At 52.4% G+C, this 20,009-nt stretch overlaps 1 protein-coding gene across 5 annotated transcripts in view; it reads left to right on the top strand.

Annotated features, from left to right (window-relative positions):
* Nucleotides 1-20,009, top strand: part of PTPRN2 (protein tyrosine phosphatase receptor type N2) — a 945,556-nt gene that overhangs the window by 684,565 nt on the left and 240,982 nt on the right. The gene's annotated exons all lie outside the window — the stretch shown is intronic.

Here is a 20,009-nt window from a genome sequence, read left to right as displayed (position 1 = left end):
TTGCTGGTTCTTATCTTTGCTCTTGACTCATTTTCAAACGAAGATAAATCCATTTAGCCTCTTTTTCTGACCAAGGACAAGCAGCATGCTTGTCCACTGGCTCGGTTCATGGTGCATGTGTTTGCTAGTTACTTTCCTTTCCCAGATACACGGCTCGGGAGCGAGGCGGGGTGGCTTATGTTCATCGCTCCTGGGAAGAGTCCAAGTTTCTGACGTCTGTGTTAATCAGTTTTATTGACGTATAATTCACCTATGATAAGTTTTGACCAGTGTACACAGCTTGTACCCTCCCTGATCAGGAGCTATAAGGTTTCCATTGTCCCAGAAGCTCCCTCCTCCATTTCCACCCTCAGGCCCCTTGCCCCTCCCCCAGGCCTCTGGGAACCAGTGATTTGCTTTCTCTCACTTTAAACCTCCCTTTCTTGAACTTCATATAAATGGAAAACTGCAGGATGCAGTCTTCTGTTCCTTTTGCTTTCCGTGTGGCGTGTGCTCTGACGGGCAGCGTTGCTGTCTGTGCCATGTGCTCCTCTTTACTGTTGCGCAGAATTCTGTTTTGTAGAAGTGCTGCAATTTGCCTCGCATTGCTTAACATTGTGTAGTTTTCTTGGTCACACGTGAAATCTCCTCCTACCCCACTCTGGGCTTGTCTGGCAGTCTGAACTGCAGAATGCCTGAAAACCCGGGCACCTGAACATACCTCTTGCGAATGCGTCCCTCTCTGTCTTCGTGCTGTGCATCTGCACTGGCACAGCAGCCTCCCAGGCACAGTTTGATGGTCCGGCCCCCATACTCTCTTCTCTGCTTTGTTCAGGAAGCTGCAGCTTCTGAATAGTTAGGAAGAACGGGGTTAGGGGGAACAGAGCTCCGGGCAGCTCAGAGGCAGCAGCAGTCTCGTGGGCACCTGCTGCCCACTTTTCTGAGTGCCAAGCTCCGAAGTCTGAGCCAGGACGAGAGGGTGGGGTGAGATGGAGAAGTCCACTGGCCTTCCTCTCTGTTGGGAGGAGGGCAGATGGACCCCCTCCCTGGCTGACACTCGGAGGCCTCATGTGCTCCCCCACCTTCCTTGCCCCAGGGAGAAGTGTCTCCCATATCCCAGTGGCAGGCGGTCTGTAGGCGTAGTTCTCATTGGGCACCGGCCAGAAGGCAAACGAAGAAATGAGAAATATAGTTATGCACACAAACACATATGTATTTAATATAAAATTCTTCTCTTTTGCACTAGCAGAAGGAATTGCCTTTACACCTAGGTGCGGTGTGCCTTATGTACGAAACAAGCCCCGCTTGTATCTCAAGTGGCTCTTTCCTCCCAAGATGGGTCTTCTTGGTCAACGCAGATCTCACCTGCCTACAGGCCCAGGTCAAGTTTTATCTGAGCTGGATCCCCGCAGCCCAGTTATCCCCCCTTCTTGGAAATGTGTCACTCAGTGTGTCTTGATCTTCTGCCACTTGTCTCGGTCTTGTGCCTCCCACGCCTCCCTAACTTCCTGTGTGAAGTGGTGAGCCTGTGCCCCTTGTAACCAGCGTGGCGCCTGGGTCGCTGATTCACTGGTCAGTCAAGTAGTGGACGGAGAGTGCTCCCAGAGAGTGGGCTGATGATAGAGCGAGGATAGCAGAAAGGTTTAGAGGACATTGGCGGGAAGAGGTATCCTCCAGCTCCTCCTTTTGGTTCCAGGAGGAGAAAGAGTTTGAGGCTGCAGTATTGGTTCCATTTTCTAAAGTATGAGGCAATCCTCAGGCACGGTTAAAACAGGGAATTATAAAGTCATTTCTGCCCTGGCTCGACTCATATAAACTCATGCTGTTTTCACAGAGGTGAGTGACTTGTTAGTCCTAAAATTTCCATGTAAGAAAGAGGTTTGACCAGAAGAAATACAAAATATTGATTTACATCTGGAAGGAAATCCAAGTATATTAGATGGTTAAATACACCGCGTCCGGTCAGTTTCAACACTGTACCCAAATTACTAAAAGCCGTGCGCAGCATCCCTCTGGTTATGTTCAATTACGTTTACGGTCATAACATAATGTCCCTCGTGCCCTGGGTAGATATCGCTCTTTTAGTTCCTCCTAAAGTATCTGGTGGTCGTGGAACACTTTTCGACTGGTTGTCCATTTCTCCCATGAGGGAAATTGCTCTGATAACTTTCCCAAGGCCACTGCTGGAATGCACCATCGATCCCGTCATTCTCTGTTGTTGCTTTGCTACTAGAAGGAAGAGCTGCTCCCTATACAACAATATTTTGGGCCAAGCTTTCCAAGTACACAAGATCTCCATACAGCCTTTAAATCAGCCCCAGATTCCTACACGAAACATATGTTTTTGAAAACCGCGACAGATTGAGCATTTCTGTCCTTCTCACCGCCCCCACTCCATTCATCTCCTTCATGTTCTTTGATTTCTTTATTCCTTTTTTAATGGTAATTTTTGTGGTATCTAGAAACAAGTGCAGTAAATCTCTGAGTTTTAGGAGGGCTTGAGTACATTCATCAGTCAGGCAAATGCAGATAAAACTTGGAAATTATGAGTGTTATCTACCAACTCCGCTGAACCACTGAACTTTCTTGCCTTCCACCTGCTCCTCAGATTCATATTTAAAATAAAACAAGAGTATCCTTCTCCGGTTTACAAAGATGCAGCCATCCTTAACAGCCAAAGTGGATTAGAGCTGCCGCACCAGCAGGGCCCACTTAGCAAAGTGTGGAACAGTCACCCACACAGTGATTTGCAAAATGCGGTCGCCTCTGATCAATCTGAAATAATCCTCCTGTTTATAAAACAGAACATAAGATGCAGCACCGAGCCCGACGCCAATTACGCTGGTAACACGGTTGAAGTGGAGCCCGGGGCCCCCACACGGGGGGCCAGCCGAGCATCGGCTTGCGGGCTCTGCTGTTCCCTTTCAGATCCTCCGTGCTTTCAGGGTGCAACTGAAGGGGAATTAATCACATGGTCATGGGAGCGGTTTCCATCTTCGGAATTAACGGAGGCACCAGACGCTGTGAGCACCGCAGAGCACCATTAATAATCCCAGCGGGCTCTGGGCTGTAGCCATCCGACAATTCTCATGCAAATGCAAGCGGGAGCCAGGGAGAACTTTTTCTCCCATTTTGTCAACAAGCACAGCCTCTGGAGGTGGATAGCTGTCCTCCGCCCGTGGAGGAACTCTGATGAAGCAACCTGTGAGCACCAGCGTGTTTCAGGTTTCAGGTCCAGGTCTGCGAACAGCTCGCCTCAGTCCTGCCTCCTAGGAGCTGTTGTGGGGTTCCAACATGGTCGCAGCTGTAAAGAGACTTGGATTGTGTCAACATCAGGTGGCAACACCTGGCAAGCTCAGGCAACTCCCCGAGCCCCAGCGTCCAAGCCGGATACTTTCCTGGGTCTCCGTTTTCAGCCCCAAAGCAGCGAAGAACTCAATACGGACATTTGTGCAGATGATCTATGAGGGTTTAATCTCTTCCTACAACTACCGGGTGAAGGCTGCTCTGAACACGCCCTGTAGATCCCCCCAGCTCTTTTCATCATCGCTCTCCCTTCTTCACTCCACACGGTGCTATAGGGGAAGGGTGGGGAGAGCACTTGAGTTTCTCCCCACATCCCAGGTGTAGCTCCAAATGTCCTAGCCTCTTCCAGCTCTTGTCTTGAAATATCAACCTGCGTCAGTTAAGATGCTCTCAGAAGAAATAAAAGAAACCCCAAGAGAGGGCTGACCCCACAGGGTGTTTGTTGCTGCATGTCACGAGAAGCCGGGAGGTAGAATGACCATCAAGTTGGGTAATTCTGGGGCTAATCCAGCTGTCCTTACTGTGGTGGCTTTTGTCCCCACGCTGGTCCCCTTGTGGTCGTCAAATGATACAGCAATTCCAGGCATCTCCTCTTCCCACAGCTGAGCTCACGGCAAAAAGGAAGAGTCTTTCCTCATGTTTTTCTCCTTTTCTCTTCAAGTTTATTTTGCAAACTCCAAACTTTCAAACAAGTTAAAAGAATAGTAATATAAACACCCATTACTCTTCATCTAGACTCACCAACTGTTAGCTTTCTACTCCACATTTTCAAACTCTATCATTTATCCATCTGGATCAACCTTTTTTTTTTTTAGGAAGATTAGCCCTGAGCTAACTGCTGCCAATCCTCCTGTTTTTGCTGAGGAAGACTGGCCCTGAGCTAACGTTGTGCCCATCTTCCTCTACATTATATGTGGGACGCCTACCACAGCATGGTGTGCCAAGAGGTGCCATGTCCGCACCCGGGACCCAAACCGGCGAACCCCAGGCTGCCAAAGCGGAACGTGCGAACTTAACTGCTGCGCCACCAGGCCAGCTCCCTGGATGAACCTTTTGAAGGCGTTCCAGACATTGTGGGAGTCCACCGTGGAGAGCTTAGATGTGCATCTTCTAAGAACAAAGGTGTCCTCTGCGTCACCACAGATTAGGTTCAAATGAAAGATTGCAGCAAGAATGCTACACACGTGGAGTCTGTCGTGTGCTTCCCCTTCCATCTCATCAGAAGGTGGATGGTGTCAGTTCTTCCCAGTTTGGGAGATGCTGAGTTGACCACTTGGTAGAGGTGGTGTCTACCCCATTACTCCATTACAAAGGTAACTTCTTTCCTTGTTAATTAATCAATAATTTCTGGGGTACTTTGAGACTGTGAAATGATGCTGGTCCCCAATTGCCTTTCGCCGTGTGCCTCCTTAAGAGCTGAGAGGACAGAATGCAAGAGCAAGCTGAGGAGGGAAGTCGAGTGGCCAGGCAGCCCTCTATCTCCAAGGACAAGACCATGAATTGCAGTGGCACCAACCCACCCAGGCCCCTGAGATTCTCAGCAGGGCTCCGCAGCAGATGTGCAGGCACAGAGAAGCCAGCGCCTAGTTTCATCAGAGGTTGAATCTTGCCATGGGACCAAAAGGCAAGAAGGCAGAATATCCAGGGCACTGGCAAGAGAGGATGGTAGGAGGACAGGGATGAAAGTCAGTAGGGCACTGCTGATGGGGAAGAGAGGACTCTGAGGCCAGGGTTCTGAGATCGTGAAGACACGAGGATTTTGGAAGAAGCAAGGGATGGTGCTGAGAGAGTGCAGAGTGTATCCTGAGAGAAGTGGAGTTGTCGTTTCTGAGGTAGAGTGGCCCAGGTCGGGTCAGGGGCTGAGCGATGTCTGGGAGAGGATGAGGCTCTGTGGAGAAGAGGAGAGAGTCATGCTACGAAAGGCCGATGTCTGGATGGGATCGCGTTTGCCCAAAGCCAATGCATTTATCCCCAGATCAGTGTTCATGGGCCGCGTGGAGGAGGAAGACCAGAGTGGCTTTTTCCTGAAGGTTGTGCTCCTCCAATCACGTTGGAGCCTGGGCTCCTGGATCAGCTCCTTGAGCAGAGGGAGTAGCTCCTGCTTCCTTGTTTTCCTGTAGAGACATTGCCGAGTACAGAGGTGTGGTACTTCCTACACTTTTGGGTGAGTCTTCCGTGAACATCACTTACCACCAGACTTTCCTTGTTAGTCTTGCTAGAGCCTCGAAGCAATAGAGGTTCCCTGCCATGCACCATAACCTACCTTGAGGGACACCCTGTGGAGCAAGAGTCACACAGGCGGCTTTCAGCTCGCCTGGTCACACATGTGGGTCTGCACATGCACACGTGGGCAGGTACGTAGCCTTAGGGCAGAAGAAGAGCCCTGAGACAATGATCTGTTTGATGTGGAAAGTTCTGGTGGTCATTTTTAAAGATTTGTACTCACCGTCAGCTTCGTGAAGCACCCATCAAGTCTCGTCTTCCCTTTTTGTGGCAGAAAATTCAGTGTTCAGATAGCACCTGCCTGCACAATTGCTTTGGGAGTGGAGTCCTTGAATGTTTGTTTTGACTTTAAATAACTTCTCTTTGTAGAAGACAGTTTATTATGGGCTCTTTAAAATAAATTTCTAAGGAAACAAATTTAGTTGTCCTTATTAAAAATGTATTACATATTTCAAAATTACAGTGGGGCTCAGGAGCATGCTGTGCCCGGCTGCATCTTATGCTAGCCTCAGCAAACGCAACATGAAAGGAAGCATGAGATGCATTTGAAATTAAAATTGCGTTTAGTTTTAAGACGGGGATGTAATCAATTTCCCTTAGAAAATTATAAAAACTGGGGTGCATGAAGAGATGTAGTTTGAAGAAACAGCGACACCATCCTTTTACTGAATCATGGCTCCAAAGGACTCATGCTTGGTGATAATTTTTATAGAAGGATCACAAATAAAACTGAATGGCAGCAATAAATTCTCCACTGCTGGCCCTTTCGGCTGAAATGGGCACATTCAGGAGTCGGTGACCCAGACAGGCCCCTATAATTTGTCAGCTGTTCTGCAGGAAGTTGGTACTTTGCCATAGATTTAAGTTTGCCTGGTTTTGTTTAACTTCTCATAAACAGATACTTGATTTAATTATTCATATCTGCAATAGCCAGAACCTCCATCAAGATCTCTTTATGAGCTATTCTAACTTCTCTAAACACTTCCTTTTGCTCTCTCCTCTTGGTGCTGACATCACAGATGGCCACAGTGGCCAGGGGACCCAGATCTTGTGGACATGGGGGTTCCTCTTCTGTCCAATCTCTTGCTTCATGCACCAGCTCTTTCATCTACTCAACCTCTGATTTGAGCTCCTCACTAATGCACAGATCAGCATCATCTCCAAAGAAAGACACAGCCTAAGGAAAGAGAAGAATCGGCAGTATCCAGACGGGTCCGGAAAGGAAGGCTGTGCCTATCGAGGAATTTTTTAAGAAGCCTCAGCTGCCTGAGGTAACGCCACCGGTCCAGGAGGCTCGTGTCGTGCGTGTGCATTTGCTATCCTAGCGCTCGACACCAGGTGTCGCGCTCACCCATGGTGCCCTGTGTCTCCCAGGGTACTGGGAGCTGCTCTGGCCAGGACTCACCTGTCTCATCTGCCACTGTCTCCCTGGTGGCTGACACAAGGTGTCCCACATGATGGGAGCGTCATCAAGTGTTACTGGGAGAAAGGATGGAGGAAGGATGAATGTGCTGAGAGGATCTTTATTAACTCTGTGTTACGGATGGAAAAAGAAAGGTACAAATGAGTATCTGACTTGTCCAGATGCACACATTGACCCTGACGCCAGGAGGGACTGGCAGACCCCCGTGTCTCCATCCCGTCTTCTCTCTGTCCTGATTATTGATTATGCATCACCTGTCAGGTACGCTCTGTGCGTCACTCACCCTGTAGACTGGAGGGCTGGAAACCAGCTAAAATACTGCAAATGAGGCAGCTCTCCCCGCCCCTCATTTCAGTGTCTCTAAAGTTAAGTGGTCATGCGAGATGCTCTCAGGTCCTCTCTGGTTCAGACATGCTGTGTGACCTTCCGTGCAGCACACATATTGCACGTGTGACGACACACACAGCTAACCCTTAGCCAGGCACGAGGCTGAGTACTCGAGGAGTATCATCTCCTTCAAGTCCTCCAGCGGGGCTGTGGAACCACACCCGCTTTCAGAGGTGGAGGCTGAGGGGCCAGTCAGAGACCCCCCAAAAAAGGAAGAAGAGGAGATGACCCAGAGGGAAACCATACCCCTCCCCATCCTTCCATCTCTACTCCCTACTGGGAAAAGGAAAGGGAAGTGTCTTTGGGGCCTAAGCTTGACTGGTGCAGTGGGGAGAGAAGGAAATATTCATGGAATTGAATATAAGATCGATGCTCCATACTAGGCTGGATGGAGTGTTTAATAACTGAAAGTGACTGGAAAATATGAGATAGGTGCAAAGTGTTGTTATTAAGAAAGGCGATGCTTGCTCAGGTCACTCAGAATGGGACTGCTTCTGTGATCTTCGCTCCAGGGGACTCTCTTTCTCAGAACCAGACAAGGTCTGAAGTTCTTTGGCTGGATGACATCCCTGCAAGTCTAGGTGCATCTCTTTCATCAGCTCTGCGTAAGGCTGGAAGGCCATCGGTCCGTGAGTCTCCTCTGTGGAGAGCCCCTCTCTCTCTGTCCCCTTGTCACCATGCGCCCCATGCACAGCCCTGTCTTGCGGGGACCTACTCTGGACGGTGGCTGCACACCAGGAAGCAGCAGGACATTCATTGTCTGAATCTATGAGAGATGGTAGATGATTAGGTGCTAAGTTTTCTTTTCACCCAGAGAATCAGGCTGGTCGCAACTCTCGTCTGAATTTAGGGAAAATTAATCTAAGGAAGGAGGAAAGTCAGGACTTATTAATGCGCATAGTGGTGGGCATCTTAGCTACAAGTAATTGCTTGATTGACTTTATTTTTCTCGTGGTTTCTTTTCACTCTTCTCTTTTGAATAATACATGCAGAGGGGCTTTATATGGTCCTAAGACTCACCCTGAAATGGGAGCAGTGAGGAGAAGAAATGAGGTGGGTGGGAAAACACAGGCCCAAGCGGCACAGACCCAGGGTCTGGACTCTCCCTCGCCTCTGGAACAACCGTCCACCCAGATGACCTTTGGGTCCCTCCCAGAGCTTCACACCAGTGCCTCCTGCCCCTGGGGTTGTGGACATTGATGCTGAGTGGGCTCCCCAGCCTCCTTGAATTTGGGAGGCTTCTCCCCTCCTGAGCCTGCCCCCACTCACTAGGCCTCCGCTCTCTACCCTTCCAGAAAAGGCCATGTGGAATAGTCAGGGTTTAATGCCCTTTAAGGTTTTGTTTAAGAAAAATAAAGAGCTTAGTAAAACTCTATAAAGAGTCCTTGATTGTAAATTTTTTCAAAGTTTTTGTGTGTTTGGTCCAGACTCGCAGTGTACTCAGTCTGTGTACGGCGACGGGCACTGTCACTGGAGGAGAGTGTGCACTGGCTTCCGAGGAGGGGGTGCCTCGTGGAGCTGTCGCAGGGCAGGCTGTAGAAGCAGGAGCTCGCTTCCCCATTCTGTCCTTCCCCTCAGGGTCCTGATGCCGCCTCACTCCCCTCCAATGAGGGTGGGACAGGGAGACACTGGCCCCTTGGTGACAGAGAAGAGGGGTCAGAGTCTCTAGAAAGTGGGTGGACAGCTGGGGCTGGGCTCTGAGCTCACCTAGCTCCATTCGTGGCTGAGACTCCCTGGCACAGGACGGACTCCCAGGACAGAGCCTCTCAGCTGGGGGGCCAGGACCAGAGCCACTGACGGCACGTGCAAAGTCAAGTGTGAGCTGGAACAAGCCCGGCCTAAGAAAGAACAGGGACCCTCACAAACAGCTGAGACTGTGGCTTGTAGGAGGTGATCAGACCTGTATGATTCTGTATGTCAGCGGCCGAGTGCCCCCCACGTAGGGAAACACACACAGAGTGATGTGCTGGCAAGTAGCTCTCTGAAGCAAGAGTCCTGACTGGCAGTGTCTGCATATTCCCGTGGTGTAAATGTTGCCCTCATGAACAGTTGTGAGCTGTCAGCATTTTCTCAGCTAGCTTGAAAGGCATCAGTATCTCACAATAGCCTGCAGGGGAGGGCAAGTGGGCCAAGCCCACACAATAGGACAGCAGTCTTAGCCTGTAGGTGTCACTACGCTGCCAGACCGTGATCAGCATGGCTGGCCTTTGGGTACGTTGCCAGCCACTTCACATGGACTATTCCACTGTGTTCTCACAGCAGACCTACGGATTGTTATTCTTATTATTCTGCGTTTCAGAAAAGAGGAAGCTGAAGCACAAGGAGGTTGAATAATGACTGACATTACATGCGGCTGGATAAGTGGTAGCAATAGAAGTGGATTGCAAGAATCCCCCCACAAAAGCAGCCAGGTGAGAGCTCTGGTAGAGGTGTCCAGCTGCCAGAGGGTTGGACTTGGAGCAGTCCCCCAGGCTGGTCCATGTCCTCACAGAACCTTCAGAATGTTGCACGTGGAGCAGTCCCCCAGGATGGTCCGTGTCCTCTCGGAACCTTCAGAATGTTGCACGTGGAGCAGTCCCCCAGGATGGTCCGTGTCCTCTCGGAACCTTCAGAATGTTGCACGTGGAGCAGTCCCCCAGGATGGTCCGTGTCCTCTCGGAACCTTCAGAATGTTGCACGTGGAGCAGTCCCCCAGGATGGTCAGTATCCTCTCGGAACCTTCAGAATGTTGGATGTGGAGCAGTCCCCCAGGATGGTCAGTGTCCTCTCGGAACCTTCAGAATGTTGGACGTGGAGCAGTCCCCCAGGATGGTCCGTGTCCTCTCAGAACCTTCAGAATGTTGCACGAGGAGCAGTCCCCGAGGATGGTCAGTGTCCTCTCGGAACCTCCAGAATGTTGGACGCGGAGAACTCCCCGAGGATGGTCAGTGTCCTCTCGGAACCTTCAGAATGTTGGACGTGGAGAACTCCCCGAGGATGGTCAGTGTCCTCTCGGAACCTTCAGAATGTTGGACGTGGAGAACTCCCTGAGGATGGTCAGTGTCCTCTCAGAACCTTCGGAATGTTGGACATGGAGCAGACCCCAGGCTGGTCAATATCCTCATGGAATCTTCTGGCCATCCATCTGTGCTGTGTCCGGGACTGCCGTCCCTCTACCCATCTCGCTGCACCTTGGGCATCGCCTGGCATTTCTGGCTCTCCCCTGGCACCCGGGGTCTTGAGTCCATCACGCTGCCTGCACTTCCCCTACCTGCAGAGCTGGGTGTGCTCAGGACGTCAGCTGGCATGGGGAGTTTGTGGGTTGGGGACCCAGGAATACACTACCTGGAGTCTCAGTACCTGGCAACTGAGTGCATTTGCTTCAGGAGTTTTACAGCTGGGGAAACTGAGGTGCAGGACTCCGGAGCAGCTCCTCCAGGGTGCTGGAGTGTGGGAGGTCTGCATGTCCACCTACTTGGTGTGGCAAACTAGCCCTCCACGGGGCTGCTCGAGGACGCCTCCCTCTGCTCACCCGCATCCACCACCCCAATGCTCAGGGCAGTTTCTCTAGTCTAACCTTTTGCAAAATTCAAAATCAAAAAGGGCAGCTCAGAGAAGGCCCTGATCCCCTGAAAATGACTGTGAGACAGCAGTGATCCCAAAACCAAAGCAGCATGGTCTGGTGAGTGCAGGGCCGGCCAGCTCCAGGGTCCCGGGTTCCAGAATGTCAGGGGTGAGCCCTTGGGACTGTCCTCAAGCCGTGGCACCTGGTGCCTGGCACAGAGCCCTCGCAGCCAACAGATGAGACTCCTGAACATAGCCCGCTCCCTGGGGCGCAGCGCGTTCCATAGCTGCCCGAGTCGTGGACGTGTAACCTCCTCGGGGGAGGGATGTGGAGTGAATGCTCGACACTGTGCCTGCTGGCGGGTTGCAGGCCCTCTGCCTCCGCACAGGTCTGAGCCCCTCCCTCGGGCACTGTGGAAAGTGCCAGGGACCTTCCGGCCCCACAGTGCCACCAGATGGCCCTGAGCCCGAGTGCATGTTGCATCCTCTCTCTCCTCCTCCGTCCACGACTGGGACCCCAGCTCTCAAGACTCCTGAACAAACAGCACAAGATGACATGAACACACACCGAGGCAGAACACGAAAACCCAAATGCCACACTTCTATATTTTAGGTATTCATAAGGGTTTTTTAGGTTTTATTAAGTATTTTAGATAAATATTAGCTCTGGTTTTTTTGTACAACATAGGTTCTCAATAGAAGTTTTGATGAATGGGTGGATGGATGGGTGGATGGGAAGGTGGATGGGTAGACAGGTGGATGGATGGATGATGAATGGGTAATAGATGGATGGATGAGTGGACAGGTGGATGGATGGATGGATGGATAGATGAATGCATGGATGGACAGGTGGATGGATGGATGGACAGGTGGATGGATAGATGGATGGATGCATGGACAGGTGGATGAATGGATGGATGCGTGGATGGACAGGTGGATGGATGCATGGTCAGGTGGATGGATACAGGGACAGGTGGATGGATGCATGGACAAGTGGATGGATGGATGCATGGATGGACAGATGGATGGGTGCGTGGACAGGTGGATGGATGGATGCATGGATGCATGGATGGATGGATGGGAGTTAGGTTGATGGGTGCATGAACAGAAGGGATAAGGATTCCCAGTGGGTTTTCCCCCTTTGCTCTTGTAAAAGTCCTCACTCCTTTAATCAAGCTCTCTGGCTAGATATCTCTCACCCTTGTTAGGCATGGTGTTAGCTTTCTAAGGTAGATCTCTCACAGTGGTCTTTGCCACAACAGCTGTCATCATTCTCTGTGACCTCAACAACCATGGGGCTCCCTGGCCTCTTGCCTTTTGCGTTCCTCCTGGTGTTCACCTCTGTCCTCTCCCCCACCTGCTGCCCGTTTTCCTGGCCACACATACAGGCTCACCCACCTCCCTGTGGGTTCTGATCTCACCATACCCCCCAAACTGCCCGTGCCTTTCATGCTGCCACAGCCAGGGGCCCCTTTTGTTCCTGGAGCTCATTTGTTCCTATACTTCCAATGGCATCTGTATGTTGGATTTTCCCTGAATTTATGTCTCTGAGCTCTTCCCAGAACTCCAGACTATAGCTCTACTTGGGGCATCTTATAGGACTCTCAAACTCACACATCTAAAGTTGGAAGTTGAATTCGTAATGTTTTCTCCGTGTGTGTGATGATCCTGATTTTCACCAGGGAGGAGAGCGCCATTCCCAGGTGGGTCACCTTCCTCCACCTCAGCTCAGCTTAGTGCTGAGGCTGTGGGGCTGCACTGTCCACTCCTGGATCCTCCCTCACCAGCCTCATGGTCTCAGGTGTTTCTGAGCTTGTTTTCCCATCTCCTGCAGTGCTGTGAGGCTCAGGTGGGACCACACGTGTAAAGTCCCGTGCGTGTGGGTACTCAACAAGTCCACTCCTTTCCCTTTGTCTGCAGCCCTGAGAAACAGAAAAGTGATTCCCAAATCTGATACTTATTCCCTCTGCATGAGGTTGTTAACCCAAGTCCTTCTGTTTTCACCTTTCCTGGCATCATATGTAGAATAAGGAATAACCCCAAGATGATTCCCATGGATTCTGGAAACCTCAAGCACACAGCAATTTATAGTCTACGGCTCCCACTGGGCCTCCACAGACAGCCTCATAGTTCCCTCTGTGCTGACCCAGCTCCAGGTCAGGGTGTGTGTGCACATGTGCATTGTGAGTGTGTGTGTGTGTGTGTGTGTATGGGGCTGGTGTTGGGTAGGTAGGTGATGGGGTGTGGCGAGGAGAGCCCATCTGTCCAGGTCACAGGTCACAGGTGGAATGCCACCTCCTTCCCTCTGCATCTGTGCTGCCAAAAAAAGTGGGAAGGGTGTGCCTCGGCCGCTGCAGTTTGTCTTTGTGAGGTGCAAGCCCTTCAGGGGTTCCTTGTCACCTTCCTCCCCATGCAGAGCCCGTCCTAAGTCCTGAGCTGGGCCCGCAACCAGGCGTCATAGCTGACGCTGACAGATGGGCTGAGCGCCAGGCAGACGGAACTGGTTACCTGGAGCCGGTGAAACCTCATCTCTTACACCAAAGACTCCACCCGCTGACCCCAGAGGCACCAGGGCTGTGCTATGGGGACACTGGGCATGGCTTGTCCCTAAGCCCAGACAGAAGCAGCTCTCCCTGCCGCAGAGGGACTCGCCCCTCAGAGAGACAGACAGCCGGAGCCAAAGTCAACTCTGAGGGGCAGCCCTCATCCCGGACTGATGGAGCACCAGGAGAGGTGCCCGACCCGGTTCTCCCAGCCCACAGAGCTGACCCAGGCCAGCAACCAGCATCCCCACCCAGACCACCCAGAGGGGGCCATCCAGCCTCCAGCCCCGGGGACGGAGAGCCCCATGGGGACACGGGTCGCAGCTCTGTCTTCTGAAACGAGGAGGCACTGATGGCGCCCGCGGGCTCAGCCTCAGGGACGGGGGGTCTGAGCAGCTTAAAGCAAGGCAGGAGCCTCCTCCCATTTGTGGCTGAGTCACCCTGGTACCCAGCACACATTTAATGAGTTAAGTAAGTAATCATAAAAGCATTTTGTGATGTTTCACGTTTCTCACTAGAATTAACATTGAACCTTCCCGATGATGCTGCAGGGTAAATGCTACTATTCGCTTCATCCTACAGATGAGGAAATTATCCTGGGTTAGAGCCCCAGGGACTCAAGCCTGGGACCTTCCCGTGTCACTCAGCCCCGTCCACCCACTTAGGCTGCCCTTCTGGAAGCTGTTTCCTGGCAGCGCTTTCTCAGATCGGCCCCACCTGCAGTCCCTCCAGCTTCCTCCTGGTTCTCCTTGTGGAACCAGCCCCTCTGAGGAGTGTCTTGGAGCCCCGGATGGTGCGAGGCTGTGCTTCCCGCTGCCCCAGCCCACACCCCTCCACAGCCCCTCAGCCTCGTGTGTCATGTGGCCCGTTTCATAGACGTCCTGCTCACTTCTGTCCACCACGGGACTGCAGGCTCTGTCCTGTGCCCCAGCAGCTCCACAGCGCCAGGCACCCATCGGGTCCTCGGCACGTGATCAATAGATCTGAACCCACAGACACGGACACACCACACATGGAAACACACACACCACATACACGCCACACATGTAAACACACACTACACACAGGCCACACACAGACACACACCACACATGCAAACATACACCACACACAGATACACACACCACACACGCAAACACACACTACACACAGAGACACACGCCGCACACACACCACACATGCAAACACACACTATATGCACACCACACACAGACACACACACCACATGTGCAAACATATGCTCTACACACATACCACACACAGACACACACACACGCAAACACACACTACACACAGAGACACACACCGCACACACACCACACATGCAAACACACACTATATGCACACCACACACAGACACACACACCACATGTGCAAACATATGCTCTACACACATACCACACACATGCAAACACACACTACACACATTCAAACACACTAACACACCACACACACAGACACACACACTATACACACGCCACACACCAACACAGACATACCACACATGCAAACACACATACTACACACACCCCACACACAGACACAGAAACACACATGCATGCCCACACCCCTGCTGCAGGGGCTCCAGACTCCCCTTCTGGCCTCGTTTGCAACCTGACAGGAACCAGCTCCTGACGTTGGTCTGTGAGGGCTGGAGTGTCCCTTGTCAGCAGTGTTACCCAGTACGTTCTCCTCTCTGTTCTCTGAGGCAGAGAAGGAGCTGCTTGGTCTTTGGCTGTCTTCAGTGAAGAGGATCTGCTGGGAGGAATGGGGCCGTGGGGAGCACTGTAGGCCGGCTCCTGAGACCACACCACCGTCCCGATCTGCTGGGAGGAATGGGGCCGGGGGAGCACTGTGGGCCGGCTCCTGAGACCACACCACCGTCCCGATCTGCTGGGAGGAATGGGGCCGGGAGAGCACTGTGGGCCGGCTCCTGAGACCACACCACCGTCCCGATCTGCTGGGAGGAATGGGGCCGGGGGAGCACTGTGGGCCGGCTCCTGAGACCACACCACCGTCCCGATCTGCTGGGAGGAATGGGGCCGTGGGAGCACTGTGGGCCGGCTCCTGAGACCACACCACCGTCCCGATCTGCTGGGAGGAACGGGGCCGTGGGAGCACTGTGGGCCGGCTCCTGAGACCACACCACCGTCCCGATCCGCTGGGAGGAACGGGGCCATGGGAGCACTGTGGGCCGGCTCCTGAGACCACAACACTGTCCTGATCTGCTGGGAGGAACGGAGCCATGGGGACACTGTGGGCCGGCTCCTGAGACCACACTACCATGCTGACACTTATTTCGTCTTGCTACCACATGCCCCCCATCCCTTCCTCAGACCCCGTCAGCTCCCCTGTTTCCCTGCAGGAGGCAAAGGGAGAAGAGGGGAGCTGGTTGCTGCCTTTTTGCTGCATCGTTCCTCGTTTGGGGGCGCATAGCGCCCTCTCTTATTTAGACACAACTACTGCAGGTGCACCAAGCAAAATGCAGGGATGAAAGGAGACCCAAAACATGCATGGTCTTCTCTCCTGCAAACATGGGGAGGAGTTTTATGTGAAGGGTGAACTGAATCAGACCTGTCTGTGTGATGCGTCAGCAACCTGGGAAGGAAGAGGGAGCTTGGTGTATCCCAAGGACCTCATGTGCCAGGTCCACCAGCACTGCTCTGCGTGACCGCACTGGATGCCCGCAGGGCTCAGGGGGTGTCCATCAACTGCCTGGGGTCAAGCAGAGCCTGGTGGCCAGCAGGCCTTTTGGGATGTCCTGGAGGTTTGCCCCCGTCACACTCCCACCCTGCTATCTCCAGCTCTTACCTGAGACAGGACATTCCTGAGAAAAGAGAAAGGGAGGCGGGAAGAGAGAAGGGAAATTCTGTAGGCTATCTGAATCCTGTGTTGATGGGAAAGGAGGTAGAGGAGCAAGCGATGCAGAGTGCCGCCCCAAGGACACGGCGCCAAATCCACCCCGGCCCCACTCTCTCCTCCCAGAGCAAGTCCAGGCCGGGCATCAGCAGGTAGCTTCATGCAGACAGGCAGAGTAGTGGAGAGAACCTGGCTGCCACAGGAGACATCCCCAAGATTGTCGTGACTCAGCCCATAAACATTGATCTCTTGCTCCAAGAAAATCTGGTTGACTGGGGGTCTTTCCAAGGTCCAGGCTGACACAGACTCTGCCGGCCTCTGGCTTCCAGGCCCACTTGTCCCCCAGAGCTCCAGTCAGGGCGAGAAATGTGCTTGGAAGATGGTACTGACGGGGCTGCAGGCAGCACATGGCCTCTGCTCATGCTCTGCGGGCTGACATTCACCAGTGGCAGCGAGTCTGCATGAGGCATCTGCACAAGGCAGCTGTGGCCCAGGAAGGAGGCAGATGCTGTGTGAGTGGCTGGTCCTGCAAGAGCCCACGTTGGGGAATAGGACCAGGCCTGCCGGTGCTGCATGTCTCTGGGATTCTTTTCTTGGAATTCTGCTTACATCCTCTCAGGCTGCCACCGTGAGCAAGACTCATGAAGGAACAAGTGCACGTTCATACAGACACAGACAAGAGTGTGCGTTCTGGCACACATGAGCAAGAATGTGTGCTCATAGGTGCATGAATGAGTGCAAGTTCTTACATGCATGAGCAAGAGTGTGTTCATAGGTGCATGAATGAGAGTGTGTGTTCCTGCACGCAAGAGCAAGAATGTGTGTTCATATGTGCATGAATGAGAGTGTGTGTTCCTACATGCATGAGCAAGAGTGTGTTCACATGTGCATGAATGAGAGTGCATGTTCTTGCATGCATGAGCAAGCATATTCATACGTGCATGAATGAAAGTGCATGTTCTTGCACACATGAGCAAGAGCGTGTGTTCATACATACATGAATGGGAGTGTGCATTCTTGCACACGTGAGCATGAGTGCATGTTCATACGTGCATGAATGAGAGTGCATGTTCTTGCATGCATGAGCAAGCATGTTCATTCGTGCATGAATGAGAGTGTGTGTTCTTGCACACATGAGCAAGAGTGCATTTCGTGCGTGCATGAATGAGAGTGTGCATTCTTACATGCATGGATGGGAGGGTGAACCGTGGGAAGATCTGGAGCAGAGGAAACAGGACATCCCAGCACCAGGCCTGGGACAAGTGTGGCCATCGGGTTCCCTCTGAAGCAGGACAATGATTGGGGCCAGGTTAGTGCACAGCGAAGCTCGCTCACAGCTCTGCTTGGTGATACACTTGTGCACAGCAGCCCAGCCTGTACCCAGTGAGCTCAGGCTGTGCTTCCTGTGTCCCCACATTGTAATAAAGGGCACATTTTATCTGCACTTCTGACCTCTCATGGCATTCTCAGAAATCCTAATTAGTATCCTCAATGACTTTTATTTTAAAATACAGAGAAAATGAGGCCCAGAATCACTCCCTGAGTAGGCCCTGGTCACAGCTACTTGGCGGAAGGCTAGCCTGACCCACTGTGCTAGAGTCCTGGGGCTGCCATGACAGAGTCTCACTGGGGGGCCGAGACAGTAGAAGCTGACGTCTCCCAGTTCTGAGGCTGCAATTCTGAGATCAGTGTGTGGGTGGGGCTGGTCCCTGGGATGGAGCATCCTTCCAGGCCTCCCAGCTTCTGGTGGCCTCAGACGGTCCTGGACGCGTAGGTGTCTTCACATCCTGTCCCCTCTGCATGTGCCTGTCTTGGTCAGTTTCCCCTTTTTGTTTTATAGTGACACTCATGATGCTGGATTAGGGCCCACCCTGATGACCTCATCTTAACTTGATCATCTACAAAGACCCTGTTCCCAAATCAGGTCACATCCACTGGCCCTGGGGGTTAGGGATTCAACGTCTTCTGAGGGGGGCGAAGTCTTGTTGAGATGGACGCAGTCTGATAGCCTCCAGGAGCTGTTGGGGCAGAGCTGTGACAACATCCAAGGGGGAGCCACCTCTGAAGTCACCAACTGCTTGTGTGGTGGTGCTTCTCAAAGTGGGGTCCCCAGACCAGCAGCCTCAGCACTCCCAGCATCCCTGGGAACTTGACGGAAATGCAGATTCTTGGGCCCACTCAGCCCTAATGCCTTAGAAACCCTGGGGTGCCCAGCCGTTGGTGTTTTAACAAGCCCCCTCAAGTCTGACTCTGGATCAGGTTTCAGAACCACAAGACTAAGGTGTGCTTGCTGTGTAGCCAGCGACACAGGAAACAGATTCAGTGTGCAGGGAAATGGGCACAGAGTCTGAGCGTGGGGGCTCGAGGCTATGCAAGAGCACTGAGACCCACGTTGACCCTGTGACTGGCTTCCCTTCTGAGGGAGGCAGAGTTCTCCACTTGGGAGTCAGCACCGCCCTCCCGAAACACACAGGGAGTCCCACCTGGCCTCCTGTCTGCCTGGCCGGGACCAGCTCTTCTGTCAGCCCCCTCGCCTTCAGTTCTTGATGCCATGCATCACTCACCAGGCATCTCCACTTTTCCCACTTGAGCCTCTCGGTTGTTCTGCCTGAATTCTGAGGTGACTTTGCCTATCGATCATCAACATTGTGTTGATTTTCCTGGTCTAATTCGCAGCCTCCTGTGAATATTTTGCTGTCACCACGCTATCCATTACAAATGCCTTTGACTACAAGTCATGGAACCCGAGTGAGCAGTGAAGACAGCTGGTCATCTCAACCAAGAGTGAACACCCAGGCAGCAGCCCCGAGATGCCATGCAGATCCACACCTGCCATGCTTCTGCTTCACCGTCCTGAGCATGTGGACATCTGTGACCAAAGATGTCTCTCTGGTGCTTTGTGTCACAAGGGGATGTAGTGGCCCCTGTCACATCTGCCCTGTGCCTCAGGAAGAACAAGACCCTGGCCAAGAGCCTCCACAAGCAGATCCTCCTGTACCCCTTGACCCAACAGAACCGAGCCCCACGGTTCCCCTCGCTGCAATGGGGGCTCAGCAGGGAGAGAGTGGTTCTGACTGGGTTACACCAGGACACATGCCTGGAGCCAGGCACACTGCTCCCGTCAGCAAGGAAGAAGGGTGACCAATGTGGAGCAGGCACAGCCATGGCAGGCTCTCCCAACTCAGTTATACCTGGATCCAGGGCCAAATACTTGCACAGCTGGGGATCCATCCTGTTGTTGTAGAGGTCTATCCTATTCTTCTGGGTGATCTAACCTGTTGTTCTAAAGGGTCCATCCTGTTGTCCTAGGGGATCCGTCCTGTCATTCTAGGGACCTAGCCTGTTGTTCTAGGGGATCCATCCTGTCGTTCTAGGGCATCCATCCTATCGTTCTAGGGGATCCATCCTGTTGTTCTAGGGGATCCATGCTGTCGTTCTAGGGGATCCATCCTGTCATTCAAGGGGACCCCTCCTGTCATTCTAGGAGATCCATCTTGTTCTAAGGATCCATCCTGTTGTTCTAGGGGATCCATCCTGTTTTTCTAGGGGACCCCTCCTGTCATTCTAGGGGATCCATCTTGTCATTCGAGGGATCCATCCTTTCGTTCTAGGGGATGCATCCTATCATTATAGGCATCTATCCTGTCGTTCTAGGGGTTTATCCTGTTGTTCTAGGGGATCCATCCTGTCATTCTAGGGGATCCATCCTGTCATTCTAGGGGGTCCATCCTGTCATTCTAGGGGAT

The sequence above is a fragment of the Equus asinus genome, chromosome 1 (assembly GCF_041296235.1).
Source record: "Equus asinus isolate D_3611 breed Donkey chromosome 1, EquAss-T2T_v2, whole genome shotgun sequence".
Lineage (NCBI taxonomy): Eukaryota > Metazoa > Chordata > Mammalia > Perissodactyla > Equidae > Equus > Equus asinus.
Note: the sequence above shows the minus strand (reverse complement) of the source record. Positions and strands in the feature narration are given on the sequence as shown.